Source organism: Balaenoptera borealis (assembly GCF_965194805.1).
Source record: "Balaenoptera borealis genome assembly, chromosome: 17".
NCBI classification, from domain to species: Eukaryota; Metazoa; Chordata; class Mammalia; order Artiodactyla; family Balaenopteridae; genus Balaenoptera; species Balaenoptera borealis.
The window spans coordinates 67,092,656-67,113,016 of record NC_138876.1 but is presented as its reverse complement, the minus strand read 5'-3'; the positions used below and the strand labels follow the sequence as shown (position 1 = coordinate 67,113,016).

Here is a 20,361-nt window from a genome sequence, read left to right as displayed (position 1 = left end):
CTGGTTTCACCCTAAGTGCTAAGCAGTGAGATAAAGGAGAGACAAAAATAGCAAAGATGAGATTCCCCTACACTCTTCAGACTGCAGGGGCTCCCTTATCCCAATTCTGGCTAGAGAGATGCATTTTCTTTTAGAGATGGTAGGTGCCTTTACTGCCACCATCACTTGGCAATGGAATTCCTTCACTGGTGCTGCCCTCAGAAAAGAACTAAAGGGGAGAGAGAGATAGAGAGAGGGGAAGAGAAAGAGGGGGAGAGAGGGAGAGAGAGAGGAAATCCCCCCTCCTACATACTTTCTAGCTCACAGGGTCCCCATTTCCCTGTCCCCTTGGAAACAGGGATGTGTCTCTTGGAGGTCTTGCTGTCCACACTGCTACTCTGTTCCAGGACATCAGTTGCCCTCACATCAAAGTCAAAAGATAAAGGAGGGAAAAGAGCCCAGTAAACTCAGTGCCATCCTGGTCATTCTTCAACTTTTGACTTCCTTCCCTATTCTGCTTGCTATTGTTTACTTTCCAGAGTGCTCACATAGTTGCTTTTTTACTTTGTCTGGTGTTGTTAGTTGAAATCAGTAGAAGAGATAGGCAGTAGTGGGCTTACTCCATTTGGCTGGCACAAGAAATTCCTCATCCTCTTTATGAAAAATGCCCAGCCTCTTGGATTTTTCATCTCTATCTCATGATCCCAGTTCTCTCCATGATCATCTGGGGGACTGGGGAGGTGTGTGTATGTACATGTGTGCATGCACGTGCATGTGTGTGTATTCTGCATAATCTAACATTAACAGTAAAGTACAGGTCCTCATATTCCCTTCGGTGTCCTCTGGATACATGCAGATCGGTTGATATGGCTCTATGAACCAGTGCCTTTGGGTGCTACTGGTCCCACCTGGCATTTTGGGGACAATGGTTTGGCTCATCCCTGGAGTCCATGGTTCCAGTTATTTCCCACTGGTGTCAACAGTCCCCACCTATTTCATCCTATATCTTGTGATCATGAACCTTTCCTGTACCCTCTCTAGGCCCCATGAGAACCATGAATGTGCCTTGGGCTCACTCACTTACCTGTCTGCCTTGACACCTCCTCACCTTGGCTCCTGCACCATGTCAGAAGTGGCCATGTAAGGGATTCTTCTAGGGGCTTACAACCTCCCCTGTGTGCCCAGGGAACCAAGTCACCTGGCCCAGTCTTCTCGAGGGATTATTTGAAGAGCATATTGTAAAGGATATTTGTGCATCACAGGTTGTCTCTAACTTCAGACCTGTCCCCACTCTGAGAGTCCATGATTCTGTGAACTTGAGAAGGCAAGTGAGTACCCACATTGCAAGCCTTTTAATATTGAATTAGTAATTTTGCTCTTGCTCACTGCTTTACTTTCCCATGGAAAAAATGAGAAGACGGGTTAAGGTAATCACTGTTACTTTTTCAGTTCTAACATCCTCTGATCCTATAATCTGCTGTATATGATGATTTTATATAATTGAGCTTCAAATCGATTCGGCGAATATCCACTCCTTGCCAACTGCATACCAGGCCCCATGCAAGGTACCGAGACTGGGGTTTCACTCAATCTCCTCAGGCTTTCAGTCTGAGAGGAGTGCATACTTGGTTATGGGGATGTGTCCTCAACCTGGTTTTACACTGTGTGAAAAAACAAAACTAGCACATTCCAGTATGCACAGTTTCTATAACTGGAAGGGCTCTGATGTTCTCTCTGTGCTGACTGACGTCACCAAATAGTTACTTGTTTGTAGCTTGGTGTGCATTTCTTCCTTGAAGAAGGTATTCTGACCGGAGTGTGAAAACTTCAAATCCAATTCCATGACTACAGGGACATGAAGAGGCGTTACATTAATCTAAACAACCATTCAGATGCATCCTAAAAAACTAAATCTCAAAGAATAAATGGAAAGGTGTCTCTTTAAGAAGTTGTGGAGAAATGACATGGTGACAGATTTCTGCTTCCTGTTGAGATAAGTAAAGCATGGTATTCCTTTATTTTTAAAAATGAAACCAACATTGTTATATGCAAAAAAGAATAATCCTCTCAGATGCATTTATTTTCTGTTGTAAAGTGATATGTAAAAAATAACTTTGTTGTAAAGTCACCTGTTGTAAAGTTTACGAGTAAAACATGAGATTTCAACTAACTACCCAATATTAAGATAATGACATTTTGTATTTACTCAAATTAAGTTTTAAGAATAAAGTATGGATTTTCTATCACTGATTTTCTCCACCATCCCATCTCTGTTTTTATTCACTCTGAGTACTGTTTATTGAATGCAGTCATGGGGTGGAAAGTAAACAAACCGAGAAGATGCAGGTGTGTGATGTGATGAAATCTGATAGAGCCCACAGTCCCGAAGGAAAATAAACAGGAGCCATTGATTTAAATGAACTGAAATGTTGTCTGTAACCCTAAGGTCATTATCCTTCCTTTACCCCTTCCATTATCTCCTACATACATGCAGTTAAGTGACACATAAACATTTGAACTTACAGGTGAATTGGGAGTAATTCCTCAGAAACTTAATAGATATTGCTCATCACAGAAAATTCAAAATTAATAAAGCCAAGGGTGCTAGCTGATTGAACAATATCAACAAGCAAACTTTGTCAAAACCTGCCACCTGTGATAGAATGCTGATCCACTGGGGCTGTTTTTGCATTGCTACTAATTTTTAAAAGGTACCTTTGAGAAAGCATTGCCACCGAATGAAATGAAACAAGTCTGATCATTGCATATATGATTACTCTAAGAGAATCACAGATAATTTAATATACATTTCTTTCAGTTGAAACCAAACTTGCCTCAATTTATAATAATTCTCAACTGTTTCCTACTCTTCAACACAAGTAATTGTTTCGAAATTTCTCATTTTTACTTGTTTTGCTGTGACAACTTTAACTTGAGTCAACAATCTTTGGCCACAGTGTTTTGAAAAAACGTATTATCCTTACATTAAAAAAACTGTCTTCCAATTTTAGATGGTGTCAGGTAGTAGTCCCTGATGGAGCCACTTTTAATTTTTATTCATATATCTACTGCATTTCCCAAATCAGTATCCCATGGAACGCTGCAGGATGACAACAAGTGCTATAGAGTTTTCTCTAGGATATCTGCGTCCTTTAACATGCTAAGAGGAATAGAGGAGTCTATGGTGTGAGATTTCTTATACTTATTTAACTATAGCTTTTCTTTGTTATCACCTAGTAATGCCTCTAGAAACAAGTTTTTTAAGTAACAATATTTAGGAAAGATTGAACAACAAAGATGCAGGAAAAACTAACATCATACCAAAAACTAACATAATCCAAATATTTCTTGGTCTTCCCTTAAGACTCCTCTCAGCATAGTGTCATATGCTTAAGAAATAAAGCCTAATCCTCAAATGCCTTTCAAAGTAATGCATATTTTTTTCTGAAGTTCTTTAAGGAAACTGAGGCGAGGGTGGTATAGCACAAAATACAGCAAAACTTCCTAAAAATCCAATTTATATCCTTCACCCTTTCCCTAATTTCTGTGCCTCATTGCCTCACCACAAATCTCTCTCTAACCTGTCCCCTGTACCCACCCCCCATTGTTCCTCTCAGATATTTTCCCCCTCTAAGTATTCGCAAGCTCATTAACGCTGAGATCTACCTCATTAGCATCCTCATCTATTTCACCCTTCAGCCAATCAAAGGGAAATTTCTTTGGAAACATCCTATTTTAAAGACCAGAGAGGGGAATTGCAAATATTAACCCAATAAGAGGATTCCTTGGGGGAGGGAGGATTAACTGGGGCCTTTTATTTTTTTCTTGTTCTATACTCCCCTAAGAAAAATGAAAAATGAAAGTACATATTTCTTTTACCAGTTACTCCTACCCCTTTCTTCCTGGGAAGAAAAAAGGGATAGTTGTATTTCAGGGCCAGTTGGAAGTAGAGTTTCTTGGAAGATAATATCCTCTCTTTGAGGACTAAGCTAGTTTGAGGCTAGAAAATTAGTGTGTTTAGTCTAAATAGGGTGGGTGGGAATGGGCCATGGCTGTGAGGTGCTTTGGGGAGCTCAGAGGAAGCCTGCCTGAGAAGCCTGAATACTGCTGACATCAGCTAGAGCCATCAGTATCCCACATAATACCCCCTTAAAAAAGGAGGAAAGGGCACTCTTTCCTCAAGAGTCCATCTGTCAGAAAATTTGGATAGTACACATTTTATTAGAACAAGAGACTTCACTGCCATCTGATAAAAATTTTGTCATAATAACTATGTGTATCTACAATGTCAACAGTGCATATGGCGCCCCCTTGGGTCATGCAGTACCCAACCTACACATCTCTTTTTGGTGGCCCCCGTTCTAGCCTTGGAAGCTGTGGTGAGGTCTCTGTGCTGTGTCTTTATCACTGGGTAGTAACTTGATGGCAGAATTGGGAGCCTAACTTGCGTTTGAGAGGATATTGTGTAGCAGAAGAAGCAATGCGGCTACTAAGAACCCAAGAAGAGGCCCCCTCCTTCAATTTTCAAGAGAAAGTCCCAGGATCCAACCCAAAGAAAAGTGTGGAGGAGGCCTAGGAGGAATTTCCTCTGATAGTAAGACGGAGAGGGTTCCATTAAGAAAAGTAATAAAAGTAGCTTGCCTGTGCTTTGCTTCTCCTGAAAGAATAAGGGAGGTGTCATCTGCCTCCTGACTCTGTAAAGGGTATGCAGCCTGTAGGCCAGGGACATATAATACCACTGACTGCCATTGTTCTACCACCCAGGTGCTGGGATACTCTCTGTAGATAGGTAGGCTAGTGTACAGTTAAGAGGATGGCCTTTAGAACCAGACTTCCCAGGATCAAGTATTGGCTCTACTGCTCACCTACTGCCACAAAGAGCTTGACTCTCTGTGCCTGTTTCCTCATCTATAAAGCAAAGATAATAAGAGGATCTACCTTATAGGGTTGGTCTGAGAATTAAATGAGGTTTTCAGGGAGTATATAAAATATATAGAACATGGCATGGTACCCAATATTGTTGGTTCTTACTATTATTATCCTTGGCCAATTTAATCCCAAGCACTTCTATATTCACTGGAAAACCGAAACTCCCAGAAAAATGTAAGGAAGAAAGTTAAGGGTGTGGGTGGGTTAAGTGGGAGAAAGGGAAACTGAGGGGGTTACTGCCTCCCAAGAGGTATAGTCCCCACAGTATAGTACAGGAGGCAAAGACAGACAGAGAACGATGGTACTGCACATGCTATGGATTGAAATATTTCAAATATTTGGTTCAGTGCTTTAGAAGCTAGGAGCAAAGGAGTCAATGATCCTACCCAGAAGAGCATGACTATCCTTGGCAAATGCCCAAGAGCCAATAAGCACTGGTCCGGAAGCCAGGCATTTTATCCTGCCCTCTGCTATAAAGCTGGAAAGGTATTTGCCCAGGACCTAAATGCACAATGGGAAAAACCAAGGAAAAGTCAGTATCTAGTCTTTTAACAAAGATGAGATCTCACTGTGGAATCAGCAGAGAGTTGGAACAGCAACAGCTTATGGAAGAGCTCATTCAATGGCAGACACTATGCCAAGCCCTTCGGTGGATTATCTCACTAAATTCTCACAACAGCCTTTGAGGTTGATACTCTTATTGTCCAGTGTCACATGGTTATATGTTAGTGCAGAAGCAGATTTAAGATTTACCAGCAGAAAGTGGAAAAGGCATATTCTTTTCTGTTTCCGTATCAATCAAATCCTTATATTTCTTTACCTGTTTCTTATGAATAAGGCTTAAAGTTTTTATTCCTAGTATAGTTCTTACAAAATGCTACTCTTTTCCTTAATTTTTTTATATCTAACCAAGCTATATCTACTGAAAATTTTCCCAATCCCTGTGTTATTTTTGCTTTTGCTAGATCTTTCCCTACTCTGATTTCTTATGAAGCTTGAAGTACAATTTTTTGGGCTATGAGCCAAAGAAAATATGTGCAACCTCTTTCTTTTCCTTCTTTAAACATCTCTGGAAACTGGTGTAGTTTAGTTTAAAAATTTCCTTTCCTAATTATGTTCAAATTTTTGTATTTTTGCTATTTTTCCTGTATAACTTCATTAGCAAAGAGGAATTGAAAATGGATACAGCCTAAATCAAATTTTCTTACATAATTGAGTTGTCCTCACAGAACTAAGGATAAAAATGAAGAGAAATTTATTATGTAGATACCTTTGCGGTATGTTGTTTTATTAATAAATCTTTCCATTCAATAGGACTGGCTTTAAATTCCAAAGGATTAATTTCCTCTAAACATATTTAAAAATGAATTTTCCATCTTCTACCCAATTGCTCCCATACAGAATCTTCTATTCAAATATCAGTTTTTTGGGTCCCTAAACTTGGGATCCTATTTTATTCCTTCTCTTGCTGCATTCAATCATTATAAAATCTGCCTATTTCTTCATGCATATCTCTCGGTTTTATATTTCATGCCCATTGCCATAGCTACCGCTGTTGCCCAAGCTTCCATCACTGCCAGATCCCCCACCTCTGTTACACTGACAGCCTCTTAGCTGGTCCTCTTTCTACCTCTCGATCTGTCTCAATGTATTGTTCATACAGCTGCAGGCTTGGTCACCCTAAAACATCAAGAGCGGGCATTTTGTAAATGAATTAAAATTCAGCTGTAGGAGGAAAGCATTCTTTTAAAAATTAAAGTGGACAATTTAGGTATATGTGAATATATTAGATATCGGTGGAGTTGAAGCTGAGTGGCCTAAGTGAGTTTTATATATAATTTAAGTTTTGTACATGATTAATAGCAGGGGAATCACTGAAGAGTGGGAGGAGGGTCCTGGGTGAACAGGCTGGGATTGCTCGGGGGAGGAATGAGGTGTGAAGCCAGGATCCGGTTCCTCCCTTGGCCTTTTCAGCTTTCCCTTTCTTCTCTAGTTTTCCCCTCTCCTACTATTCATTCATTTCCTGCTGTCCTCCTCAGTCTCTTTTTCTACTTCTTTCGCCATTTTATTCTTTTTCCTTCTTTCCTCTCACTTTTTCCTCCCCTCCACAAGGACATGAATTCACTCCTCCCCGGGGCTCTGGGCCTGGCTGTGCAGACTGTGAGACCATCCAGCTCCAGGGGGTGAGTCTCCGTGAACGTGAGCCACTAGAGTTGAGCAGTGCACAACCTGAACAGAGGTCTTATGCAGAGGTCTGCGAATACAGTCGATTTTAACTGGTTTGATGGCACCCAACTCTTTGACACATCATAGATAATGTCAACACAGATGGAACTGAAGACTGGGAAAATGAACAAATTCCTCACTCCTGTGACACAGCCCTATCTAATTATCTGTATTTATTGAACACCAACAGGGTGCAAGGGATCATTTTGTGGGGCTGGGGATACCACAGTGAAGAAGACAAACAAAAATTCCTGAAATGTGACAGAGAATGAATGAATGAATGAATAAATAAAAATATAAATAAATATAGCATATCAGATTTTAACAAGTGTCATGAAAAAAATAGGGTGTGGAAGGGCAGTAGGGAGCATGTGTGTTCCTGTGTGGGTGTGGAGGGACTGCAATTTCTATGGGATGGTCAGAGAAGTGACCTCCTCACTGAGAAAGTGACACCAGAGCATTAGCTGAGGAAAGTGAAAAATCGATAGGTATCTGGGAGAAGAGCACTCCAGGCCCAGTGAACAAGGTCAAGGTCCCAGACAAGAGAAGCCTGACACCATGTTTGGTGATGAGATGGTCCCTACTTGTGACTACAAAAGTGACTGCAAAAGATGTGTGACCTGATGATATTGTCAGCAACTTTCAAATATTCTAGCTTTTGCTGCTGCTTCCCTTCAGCCCTCCCTGGTGTTTTGTTAAATGCTTCAGTGGTAAATAGAAGTTTGCCAAGAGGATGATATTGAATCAAGGGCTTCAAAATGCTTTGCCACGCATAGAAGACCTAACTAGACGAGTCTCCAAAGAAGACATACAGATGGCCAATAGGCACATGAAAAGATACTGAACATCACTAATTATTAGAGAAATGTAAATCAAAACTACAATGAGGTACCACTTTATACCGGTCAGAATGGCCATCATTAAAAAGTCTACAAATAATAAATGCTGGAGAGAGTGTGGAGAAAAGGGAACCCTCCTACGCTGTTGGTGGGAATGTATATTGGTGCAGCCACTATGGAAAACAGTATGGAGTTTCCTCAAAAAATTAAAAATAGAGTTGCCATATGATCCAGCAATCCCACTCCTGGGCATATACCCAGACAAAACTATAATTTGAAAAGATATACGCACCCCTATGTTCACAGCAGCACTATTTACAATAGCCAAAACATGGAAACAACATAAATTGTCCATTAACAGATGAACAGATAAAGATGATGTGGTATATACATACAATGGAATACCACCAGACATAAAAAGGAATGAAATAATGCCATTTGCAGCAACATGAATGGATCTAGAGATTATCATACTAAGCAAAGTAAGTCAGAGAACAACAAATACCATATGATATCACTTACATGAGGAATCTAAAATACAACACAAATAAACACATCTATGAAACAGAAACAGACTCACAGACATAAAGAACAGACTTAGTGGTTGCCAAGGGGGAGGAGGGATGTGGGAGGGAAGGATTGGGAGTTTGGGATTAGCAGATGCAAACTATTAAACATAGGATGGATAAACAATAAGATCCTACTGTATAGCACAGGGAACTATATTCAGTGTCCTATGATAGGCCATAATGGAAAAGAATATGAAAAAAAAATATGTATAACTGAATCTTTGACTATATAGCAGAAAACTTTGCTATATAGCAGAAATTAACACAGCATTGTAAATCAACTATACTTCAATAACAATTTTTTAAAAATGCTTTGCCACGCGAATAGATCAATAGCAGCCTTACTCCTTTATTCGGTTATTTAAATGGCAAGTATTTATCAGGTTGCTACTGCACGCCAGGAAAAATACTAGGTTTTAGGGATAGTGTGGCAAACAAAAGAACACTATTTTCCTTTGGGGTCAGACAATAAGATGATTATGATAATAGTAATAATAATGGATTGTTAATAGCACTGGGCAGAAAATAAGCAGGGTTTGTTGATAATATAAAATGAAGGGAGTAAAGACAAGCTGGTCCAAGATTGCTTCCCTTTAAGCTTTCTTAAGCCACGTGCGCCATTAGGACATTTGCGTTAAGGCATCTAAGACGAGGGGGAGAAGACTCCAGCCCTGTGAAGAGGGGAGGGAAGAACATCTCAGGCACCGAGTGCCTAGGCAGGACCCAGCAGGGCACGTGGTGGGAAGGGACAGAAGGTCCAGGGCCCAAAGCTTGCTTATCAAAAGGGAGAGCCTGAGGAGGTGAGGTTAGAAAAGTGACCAGGGGCTGGAGCTGGAGCACACAAAACTTACAGGACATGGAAAGGGGCTTGGATTTTATTCTCCACTCAACTGGAAGCCATTGGAGACTTTTAAGTGGGGAGGAGCGTGATCTGATCTGCCTATTTCAAGATTACTCTAGCAGCTGGATGAAGATGGGCTTGGAGGGGAAGCTGAAGTAGGAGGGCCAGTGAGGCTGCCATTGTGGTTACCTGGGAGGGATGCTGGAGCCAGGAAGATGAGGAAGGTGGGTACATTTAAGATACATTTTGAAGGTAGAGCAGACAGGACCTGCTGATGGATTGAACAGTGGGAGTGAGGATAAAGGAAGAGGCAAAGATGACTCCCCAGGTTTCGGAATAGAGTTGTCAGTTCCTAAAATGGGGAAAACTCCGGGGGAAGGGGACAGGCTTGGGGATTCCCTGTGGATTTCTCCCAGTAGATACCGCCCACACAGTGTACGCTTTATTTGGGATTGTGCAGAACCGGTCCATTGTAGAAAGGGGGAGCCGGTCCTCCATCTCTGTCAGCCCGCTCATGGGGGGCCTCTGCTGGCGAGCCGGGTCCTCTAAACATCCCTGTACTTTGTCCCCGGCACCTGCCTCCCAGGCCCCAGCCTGCGGGCTGAGTGGGCAGCTCCAGAGTGCACAGGAGGGAGGTGGGTCCTGGCCCGGTATGCAAAAGTGTGAGGGCAGGGATGGGGTTCTGCTTTCTGTTTTTGAGGCAAACGAACCCACTTAGATTGACAAGGACCTCACAGTCAAGTTTCACTCCAATATTGCCCCCTCCTGGGGAGCGCAGTGAAAACCCCATCTTATGTGGAAAACTGAGAAGCAGAATTTTTGGAGGGGGTTCCTGCCCACAGAACTCATATCCAAGTCTAAAGACTCAGTGAACTGCTCACAGATTGCTAGTAGGATGCAATAGGACACAATATGAAGCACAAACTCTGCTAAACAGCCCTGCTTTGTGAAGAGTTAGGAAATATGAACAGTGAATACCAGCCTAAATATGTGTGGGAGGATGATTACAGTTACAGAAGCAAATAGTTCCCTGACCATCATCATCATTATTGGGTAGAGTGGCTCTTAGTGTTTATGATTTATGATTGATGCTGTCAGTAAAGAAAAATGTCCCAACTAGGAAATTTTTTAAATGAATTCACTATGTTTTAATGGCTGCAACTCCTGAAGTACGGTGAAAGAGCTCGGTTTCAGTTATAAAATTATTTATAAAGTACTAAATAAGTTGTTTAATAAGGTGACAATTATAATAAAGGAGATTAAACGAACTTTTACATTGAATGTGTGTTGAATACATTAATAAATACATGCTAAAATAATATAAATTATTCTTGTCTAGGATTTGGGATGCCAAGATCAAGCTAACTATATTCTCTCTTACGTACTCTTCCCCCAAGCACACTAAATAGAGCTTGAAATTAAAACTCCTGGTTTCCTATTATAGGAAGACATAAAGCTACTTTGTCAGGTAACAAAGGAGTTACATTAGTTATGTGGTAAAAATTATTGCTTTCATCAATAATATTAAGACATTATTTATAGGTAATACTCTAAGAGCAATGGTTCTGAATTTGTTTGGTGGATTGAAACTCAATTCTGCAAATGACCTTTGAGAGATGGTGTGAAGATAACACTTCACGGAAACCTTGCAAGCATCTGATAGGTACTTCCTGAGTTCTGGACCACTGAGGTGGCCACTAGGGGCCGCTGGCTTCAAGAGAGGGTGAGAGACTGGAGGAGCCCTGGGTCCATCTGGAACAAGCCAGGACCTGAGGAGAGGGTAGCTCCGCAGTGGATCAGCTAAAGTGTGGTATCAGAGATTAGCCCCCAAAGAAGGCTGGTCTGATCCATGTATAACTTTTTAGGCTTTTTTTTTTTTAATTTAACATTTTAAATGCGATTTCTATTTAGTTTTTAAATAGGTAATTTATTCAGTGATTCAAAAGGACAAAAGGACTGATAGTAGCCTCCCAATGTACATTCTTGCTTTCTTCCTTACTTCAGCCCCAAACTACATTTCCAGAAGCCCCTTGAAAAATGTGTGGCCACATTCCCTAAGGTCCAGTCAGTGATCTGTGGTCGAAGTGTTGGGAAGGAATTCTGGGAGGCCTCCTGGAAAGAGAGGGACTTCTCCTCCCCTCCTCGTCCTGCTTCCTGGAAGGGGGTCTGATGCTGGTGCCATGAGGACACAGGTCACAACCTGAGAAGGGGGAGGGGAGAGGCTGAAAGAGTCTGGGTGGTTTTAACTTTATGGAGCTGTAGCTTCAGCCCTGGAGTGCCTACCTCTGGACTTCTTTCACATGAGGGAGAAATATGTTTCTCTTTCTTGTTTAAACCTCTGTAATTTTCCTTTTTTTATAAATGCAGCCAAACTTAATTTGAACAATGAAAAGCCTCCCTTTTCCCAAGTTTCCAAACAATGTAATTCTCGCTCTTCCAAAGATATTTTAGCTGGTAGCAAATACAAGTGTGTGCGTGTGTGTGAATGCGTATGTATCTTGGGAAATGATTCATATCAGTACATGAAGGGTCTCCTCGTTCTTTTTTGAGGTTGGAGATTTCAAATGGATTGAAGTACTATAAAGTATTGATGAACATTTAGATTGTTTCCAATCTTTGGCTATTACAAATAATACTGCAATATATAACTTTGTACCTCTTCCATTTAGATCCTGAGAGTTTATCTACAGGATAAATTCCTGAAAGTCAAAGCACTAGGTCGAAGAGGATGTGCATTTGTAATTTCGACAGCTGCCCTTTGTAGATATTATACTGATTCATCTTCCAGTAGCAACATATGATGGTGCCCTCCGCCCCACATCCTTCCCAGCGTGGTGTTATCAAAGAAGGCTGAATTTACATCCTTTTTGGAGCTACTTGGGAAAAAAGGAAGGAAAGGACGAGGGAAGAAGAAAGGAAGGTTTAAGTTGAGATGCAGTGTAAGTTTTACCTTCATAACTGTCCATATTGCATGGAAGGGCGTGCAGGTGAGGGGCGAATTGGAAGAGACAGGCCTTTAGTTAATTGAATTCAGTTTTGTTATGGAGAAGTTGTAAGGATGACCATGTAGGACTTAATCAGATGACTTAAAAGCCAAGGAGTGAATTGTGGTTTACGCGAAGAATCCGTCAGAGATGAGTGGGTGCCGTGATTGGCATGTTTTTGTTACTGAATCTTAAGAGGTACGGTACTGACACGGATGCTGTGGTTTCGAACAGAAGAGCTCTGTCTCTGCAGGAGTGTCAGAGGTCACCAGGCAGGAGGCTGCACGCAGGGAGTGTTGCGAAAGCCAGGGTGGCCCTGAACAAGCCCTCACCTCCTGTTGGAAGACAGGTTGGCTCGGGCCAAATCATGTCATGAGGCACCACCCAGAAGCTGTGGGCCTGTCCATCCTTCTCCCCCTGCTTTCACTGCAAGGCCCTCCCCTGGGGCTCAGCATTCTTGAGCTCCAGGAGAGGGCTGTAAAAGGCCTCACAGCACCAGTGAGGAGAGCAGGCTCAATGGTAATGACCGCCATATAAGCGTTAGCACTTACTAATGGGCGAGGAACAGTTCTAAACACTTACGTTATATTAACACACTGACCTTCATCACAACCCTGGGAGTAGCACAAATTATCATCATCTCCATTTTACGGGGAATTGAGGCCCAAAGAGGTTAAGTCAAAATCTCGCAGCTATTAAGGGCTGTTGCTACGATTTGCATCTAAAGTGTCAGGATCCAGAGTCTGTGTGCTTAATCCCACACTATAATCTCATGACATTTTCCTGGAGCCTCTGTTGCAGTGCTAAGGCCAGATTCACTGCTGGTTTCTTACAAGGCTCTGTGTATGTGGTATCTTGTAGTGTCTGATAACCAGTGTTTTTCTCCCAAAAGCACAGTGGCCTGAGGGGATGATTAAATGGCTTCTTCCATTGTGCTCAGAGGATGAAGACCCAAGAGGATAAACACAAGGGAGGAAAGAGAAAAAACAAATGAGCCCAAGAATGGATGGAGGAAAAGAATCAGCACCAGAAAGAGAAGGGAAAACAAAGCAGTGGAAAATGGAGCAGAAAATGTAATTGCATTTTCAATCCTGGAAATAACAGCAGTAGATGGGCTTGTGAAACTGCAAAATGCACCCAAACTCAAGGAAGCCATTGTCCACCATGGTGGGGCCCCCCAGGGAGTGACAGTGACTTGGGGTCCACTTGATAGGACTTGGCACCTAGTAGCTGCTCAATAAAAGTAGAAGGGAGACGGGACATTTATGAAAAGGACGCAGGAAATCAAGAGGAGAGAAGAATAAAGCTCAACATGAATCTAACATCCAGGCCTAGGAAACTAAAACAAATAAACCAGGAGCAGAGATGGGAGGTTGTGCTTAAATTCAGAAGCCATATCAGGATGCTTTAGGCTACAGGTTTCAGAAACTCAACTCAAAAAGTCTTGAAATTCAACACAAGGAAAATATTTATCCTCATCTCTGTACCCCTAACATCTAGGTTTCAACACCACTCATCAGTTCAAACACTGCCAGTTTATCAAATCTGTATCTTATATTGACACTATAATGATTCAATAAATGCAATTGATAATATTGGGTATCTGTTAATCCCATACTCCTAATTTATCCCTCCCCCCTTTCCCCTTTGGTACACAATACTATATATAAAATAGACAAACAACAAGGATTTACTGTATAGCACAGGGAACTATATTCAATATCTTATTATAACCTATAATGGAAAAGAATCTGAAAAAGAATATATTTATATATACACACACGTATATAACTGAATCGCTTTGCCGTACATCTGAAAGTAACACAATATTGTAAATCAACTATAGTTCAATAAAAAAAAAAAGTAAATAAATGGAATTGATAATGTTGAGGCCAAACTAAAAGTCCTGAGTAAAAAGCAAGCATAGACGGAATGGAAAAGAGTGATCAAGTCCAAAGAAGACTGATGACACACTGACAGTGAAACATCCTTTCTGGGACACCTGATTAATCCAATGGTCCAGGAAGGCACACGTGCACGGCAGCTTTGCAACACTGTCAGGTTTGTATGGCAACTCATCAAAACTAGATGCTAAGTTTAGTTCATGGCTATCAAAGTTTAGGAACGCTTAGTGACTCACTTAGTGTGTAGTCCTTAAGCATAGATTAAAAACCACATTCTGTGCAAGTATGAGTTCTTCACCTGGCACAACTAAAGAAAGGGCTTGGATTTTTTTGTTGGTAGCGGAGAAGGACTCTCCTGGCCATATGGCTGTTGATTACACTTGGAGAATCACTGATATATGAAGTCTTGTCCCTTATTGAATAAAGACTTGAGCTATTTAGAAATGTTGTCAGTCAATGTACGATAACTTATATCCTACCATGCAGTTAAGTTGTGGTGAGGGTTTGAAGAAGCAACCAATCAAAGTGTGCTTCCTTGAACGGGGCAGAATCCTTATCTCACAATACTCAGGTGTCAATAGGAACAGTCAGGTAACAAATTAAAAACTTAAAAGCTCTGTGATCTTAGTGCATAACGTTGTAAATATTTGTGAGTTTGTTCCTTTTCGGGTACCTATATTTTTAGCTGAGTCATATACAGAGTCCAGGAGCTGCCTGGCCTGAGCGGAGGACTTTAGAACCCCTACCCAACCCCTCCTAAGCCACACAAAATAAACATATAATTTAAGGAAAAGTAATGCGCTTCCAGGAAAATTTCTCTAGTCCTCCTTTCCAACCCAAAATTGTGGCTCCTCAACTCCTTATTTATAAATATTCTGAGATGACTTGGTGTTTAGTTGTTATATGCTGGACACCAACACGGTTATAGCTATTCCAAATCTATGGTCTTCAACATAAGGGATGCTATCGGACTACAACTATATAATATACATCTTGCAATTGTCATCATCTTTACAGACACAAGGAAATGATAAACATTATTAAATACTGAAATTGGGATAAGCATTCATCAATAGGAATAAGCAAAATTTTCATAAGCAAATGCATATCCAAGTGTCAAAAGACAAACATAGGGAATTTCTGCTACTCATATTTCTCATAGAACTGTTTCTATCACCTGTAGAAGTTATCTTGTTCTTCTCCCACGGTTTCCCATTTTCATTTCTAGAAATCACTGACAAACAGTAAACAGAAATCATTTCATATGATATAACTGTGCCACAAACCAACCCTACAACTGAAATTGTGTGGTTTTGGAAATAATGCCTGTATTGAGATATAACACCATGGTACGAAACTTACTGCTAAGATGAAAAGGATGCTGTAGAGGGCAATGTTACATACGACAGAAAACACTGGTAGTTCTAAGGAAAAACTTAGATTTGTTTTGAGAAAATATAATTGTATGTAATTTATTTTATCTTTGCTTCCTGCATTATTGAGATTGAGATCCTTAATCTTAGGAGACTTTTCTGGTAAAATGATTAATAAATAGTCCAAATGATTCAGGCCTTGAGATACATATATGTTATATATATATATATATCAATTATATATAAATATATATAAATATCAATGAGGCGTTAAGTAAGCAAACCCTTAAAAAGCTGAGGGGAAAACGGATTAAGTTGGTACGTCACAGATGTTAAAAATAAATACAAAAAAAAAAACAAAAACTAAATACAAAATGGAGAGCAGACTTGCAAATTCCCTGTGCAGGCAAAACCATTTAAGCCACGTAAGCAAAGCTAAATCTAGCTTACTCATGAACATAAGCAAAACTTAGGTAATTTCATGAACATAAGCAAAACAACTTATATAAATGCCTCTGATAATCATAAAAGAAACTTAAGTTATCTTCCTGAAATTGGTATGAAATAATCCTTTTAAGAAATCCCCTGTTTTCTGTAAACCCCCATTCTAATAACCAGTCATTATAAAGATTAAACAACTTTCTCATTTTCACTTTATAAGCCACTCTGTGATGTTACAGCCCTGAGCTTCATATCGGTTTTAAATTTGAAAGCTCCCAGTTGGAAAACTGTTCTTCTATGTGCAATAAACTTACTAAACTCTATTTACTGATACAGTGGTTTTAATTTTGCTCTTTCTGGATTTTTGAAAAGAGGCTACAGATTTCTGGAAGAATGAGAAAGGAACTGAGTCTCATAAACTGTTTTATGAAGCACTTAAAGACAAGAGACTTGTGACTGAAGAAAAGAAAGGAAATGGAGCCAAACATAGATGCTGGCGAAGGAAAATGAATTGTAGTTTTAGGATTCCCAAGAAGAGAGGTACAACTTTGTGATAATATTAATGGCTTTTGACTGTTTAAGTACCTTCAAATGATTCCTTGGAGCCGGCGGTCCATTTGTTTTGAGGCAGCGAAGTTCTCCTTTATCTTTCAGAGTGCAATAGACGCTTTGAAGTAACAAGGTCAACTTCAACCACTTTTGCCCAGACTCTGTGCAAAAATACTGGCCTTGAGTTTCCAGAGAACATGAAGAAGTCATTTCAGCCAAGCTTTTACCACCCAGAAGTCCTTTTAAAAGACTTTCAGAAGCATCCCGAATTTGCACATTACCTCCTTGACCTTTGGAGCGTAAGGTCAGAGCTGGAGCACGTGTTTTCAATTGTCTGATAAGATACATCGCTTCAGTCTTGGCCTGGTGGAAGGTTAAACCAGCTGGTTTCTATCTCTTCTTCTCTAATGGTTAGGCATTAGGCAAGCCATGAAAATGTTATCACAGCATTTTATTCAAGTCGCTACCAAGTCGCATGATGAATGGGAAAAAAATAGAAACAAAGCAAGAAAAGGAGACTTTTCTAACAAAAGCCCAGACTCCTAAATAAATATTTAAAAAAAAAAAAAAACCACGACTCTTAGTTTTCTGAGAAAAATTTAACAAAAAATTTTGCTAAGAAGTTTGTCTCTTCTGAATAACTGACAAGCTTCCTTTTAACAATGGAGATTATGAAATCCATTCTAATTTTCTTCTGGCCTTGGTTGCTAGAAAGATTGCACTTAAATGTATTGTTTAACGACAGTACCAGAATTCTGTACTCTGTTTCCTATACAACGATCTCTCCTTTCTGTGTGATTTCCTAATGTTTACATTTTTGAATTCACTATTATCTAGTCATTTATATTGAAATGTTATCTTAGAAGTTCATCAGGCTAATTGAATATAACTTAATTATAGCAACAAAAACAAAAACACAAATACAAATAAGCAAGCATAAATTGTCCTGTAACTCTAAAATGCTAAATTATCAATGATGTTGAAATATAAGTCACACTAGTGGACCTACTGAATATATCACTTTTTAACTGACCTTTTGGGCTATGTGGAAAATAACTTTAAGTACTCAAAAAATATATTTGCTACCATCTAAGATTCAAATACTTAAGAACTTAATGGAATCTGAGGCTGACATAAGGTAGTAGCTATTATATTAGGGCTCTTTCAATTATGTGTGGAGAATTCAACTCAAACCGACTTAAGGTAAAAAGAAAATACATTGGTTCATGTAATTGAAAAATACCAGGGTGAACTTGAAGTACAGCTGGATCCAAGGGCTACTACAGCTGTTATCAAGTCTGCCTCCCTCCCTTCCTACCTCCCTTTCTCTCTCTCTCCCTCTTGGTTCATGTTCCCCTTCCACGTTGCCCCATATTCCCTGGAAGTCAGCTTTCTCATGATGGCACGATGGCTGCCAGCAATAACTACCTTATAGTCTATCTACTCATCAACCCCACGAGAAAGAGAGATTCTGTATTTTTAACAGGCCAAAAAAGTCCTGCTATTTAATCCAGCTGGTGCCAACTGGTTCACAATGTTTTATTTGAACCTTGTCTAAGTCACATGCCCACCTGTGGGCACAGTTCCACTCAAACCACATGAACTAAGAATAGGGGATGGGTATTTTCAAGGGGAAATCATGGTACTGTTATCAGAAGACGTAAGCAAAAATCACAGATGTCTGCCACAATATTTCACTCAACCAGACCTTTTTTTTTGGACTTTGTTTTCCCAGGAACTTTGATTGCTACTAAACTGTTAAGATTGATCAGTGAACTAGCCAGGAGAGAAAACCCTCGTCTTGATTATTCACATGAGACTCCCATTAACCCCAGATGAATTTATTAATGAAAACTGTTAATGAGTGACATAGACCAAATCTTGCTTTTTACCACCAGAGTTGAGCCGGTATGATAGCTTATTCAAATACTTAACTTCACACTGTGCTACAACCTTGCTAAACTCTTCCATATTTCCTGTGCTATTTATAAAATCTCCAGTTTGCTTTTTGCACACCCAATGTTTTCACCTGTTTTTTTTAGCCAGGATATTTTGGGGGGTTAGATGGGAATTAGTACCTACTTGATGAATTCCTTCAATCTCTTACTCATCTTAATTATTACAAATAAACGAGGTATATTTAATAATAAAGAATATATTTTTTTCTAATAACACCTGTTGAATAAAAACAAAAAAGGAATTGAAACACATATTTATGGCAAAAAAAGCAGATCAATTTAGTTACATTATGTGCTTGAGGTTCTTCAGGAAGACAGAAAACAAAGTTCCAGAAATGTTTGCACCTCATTGAACTTTACTTAGTGGTTTTGTTTGTGTGGGTCACGATGTCAGTGTAGAATGTGCAGCCCTTGAACAATTAAAACAAAAAAGAAAAAAATCAGGGCTTCCCTGGTGGCGCAGTGGTTGAGAATCTGCCTGCCAATGCAGGGGACACGGGTTCGAGCCCTGGTCTGGGAAGATCCCACATGCCACGGAGCAACTGGGCCCGTGAGCCACAATTACTGAGCCTGCGCGTCTGGAGCCTGTGCTCCGCAACAAGAGAGGCCGTGATGGTGAGAGGCCCGCGCACCGCGATGAAGAGTGGTCCCCACTTGCCGCAACTAGAGAAAGCCCTCGCACAGAAACGAAGACTCAACACAGTCATAAATAAATAAATAAAAAGAACGTGAATTTCTAAAAAAAAAAAAAAAAAAAAATCAGATCAAGGGCAGAACAGTCTGGCAAGGCAGCAACAAGCTAGGTCTCTATAAGCAAAGGAAGCCACCAGCTTTTCACCCTTCCAGCCAGCAAACATTTACTGAATGCCTACTCTGTGCTGCAGATTATGCTGAGTCTTAGTCATAAAAAGAGCTCAGGACACTTACAGTCTACATAGATAATTCAGGGGCAACAAACAAATAACAATAACAACCACAAAAAATTAACGTAATCATAAAGATGAATTTTGGGTGCAAACAGACCCAGGTTTGGATTCTGATCCTATTGTGTCCGATCTGGGTGATCTTAGGGAAGTTACTTGACCTTTTAAAGGATCTGTTGGGAATTCCCTGGCAGTCCAGTGGTTAGGACTCTGAGCTTTCACTGCCGAGGGGGTGGGTTCAGTCCCCTGTCGGGGAACTAAGATCCCACAAGCTGCACGGCGTGGCCGAATTAAAAAATAAAGAAAATAAATACAGGATCTGTTTGCTGATTTGCAAAATGGAGACAAGAATACCCACTTTGTAGGGCCAATGGGAATATTAAATGAGGCAATGAGAGCAATCATAGCAAATATTTATATAATCCTTAACACTTGGCCAGTCAGTGTTAAGTTCTAAGTGCTTTAGCTACTTAATCTTCACATAACCCCACGAAGTAGATACAGTTGTTACCAACTCCGTCATATACTTGGGGAAACAAAACACGGAGAAGTTAAGACCTTACCCGTAGTGGCAGAGTCAGGACTTGAACCTGAGCAGTCTGGCTTGGAAGCCCATGCTCTTTGTGGTTGATCTGGAGGTTTGCCTTCAGATCCCACTTCAAGAAATGGCTTGTTGACCAGAAGCAGTGGGTTCAGGGGGAAGGTCCCCTCCAGATCCAGGCTTGACGAAGGGCTCCCTCTGCTGCAGAGAGATCCCTTAGGCAGGATCATACACTTCCTGGGGAGCCCTGGATCTGGTGAGTGAGCAACGGGAGATTAGGAAGGTCACTCAGAACACTGATAGGC

At 40.4% G+C, this 20,361-nt stretch overlaps 1 protein-coding gene across 1 annotated transcript in view; it reads right to left on the bottom strand.

Annotated features, from left to right (window-relative positions):
- LOC309614787 (uncharacterized protein) overlaps window positions 1-20,361 on the bottom strand; it is a 379,456-nt gene that overhangs the window by 221,987 nt on the left and 137,108 nt on the right. The window lies entirely within an intron of this gene.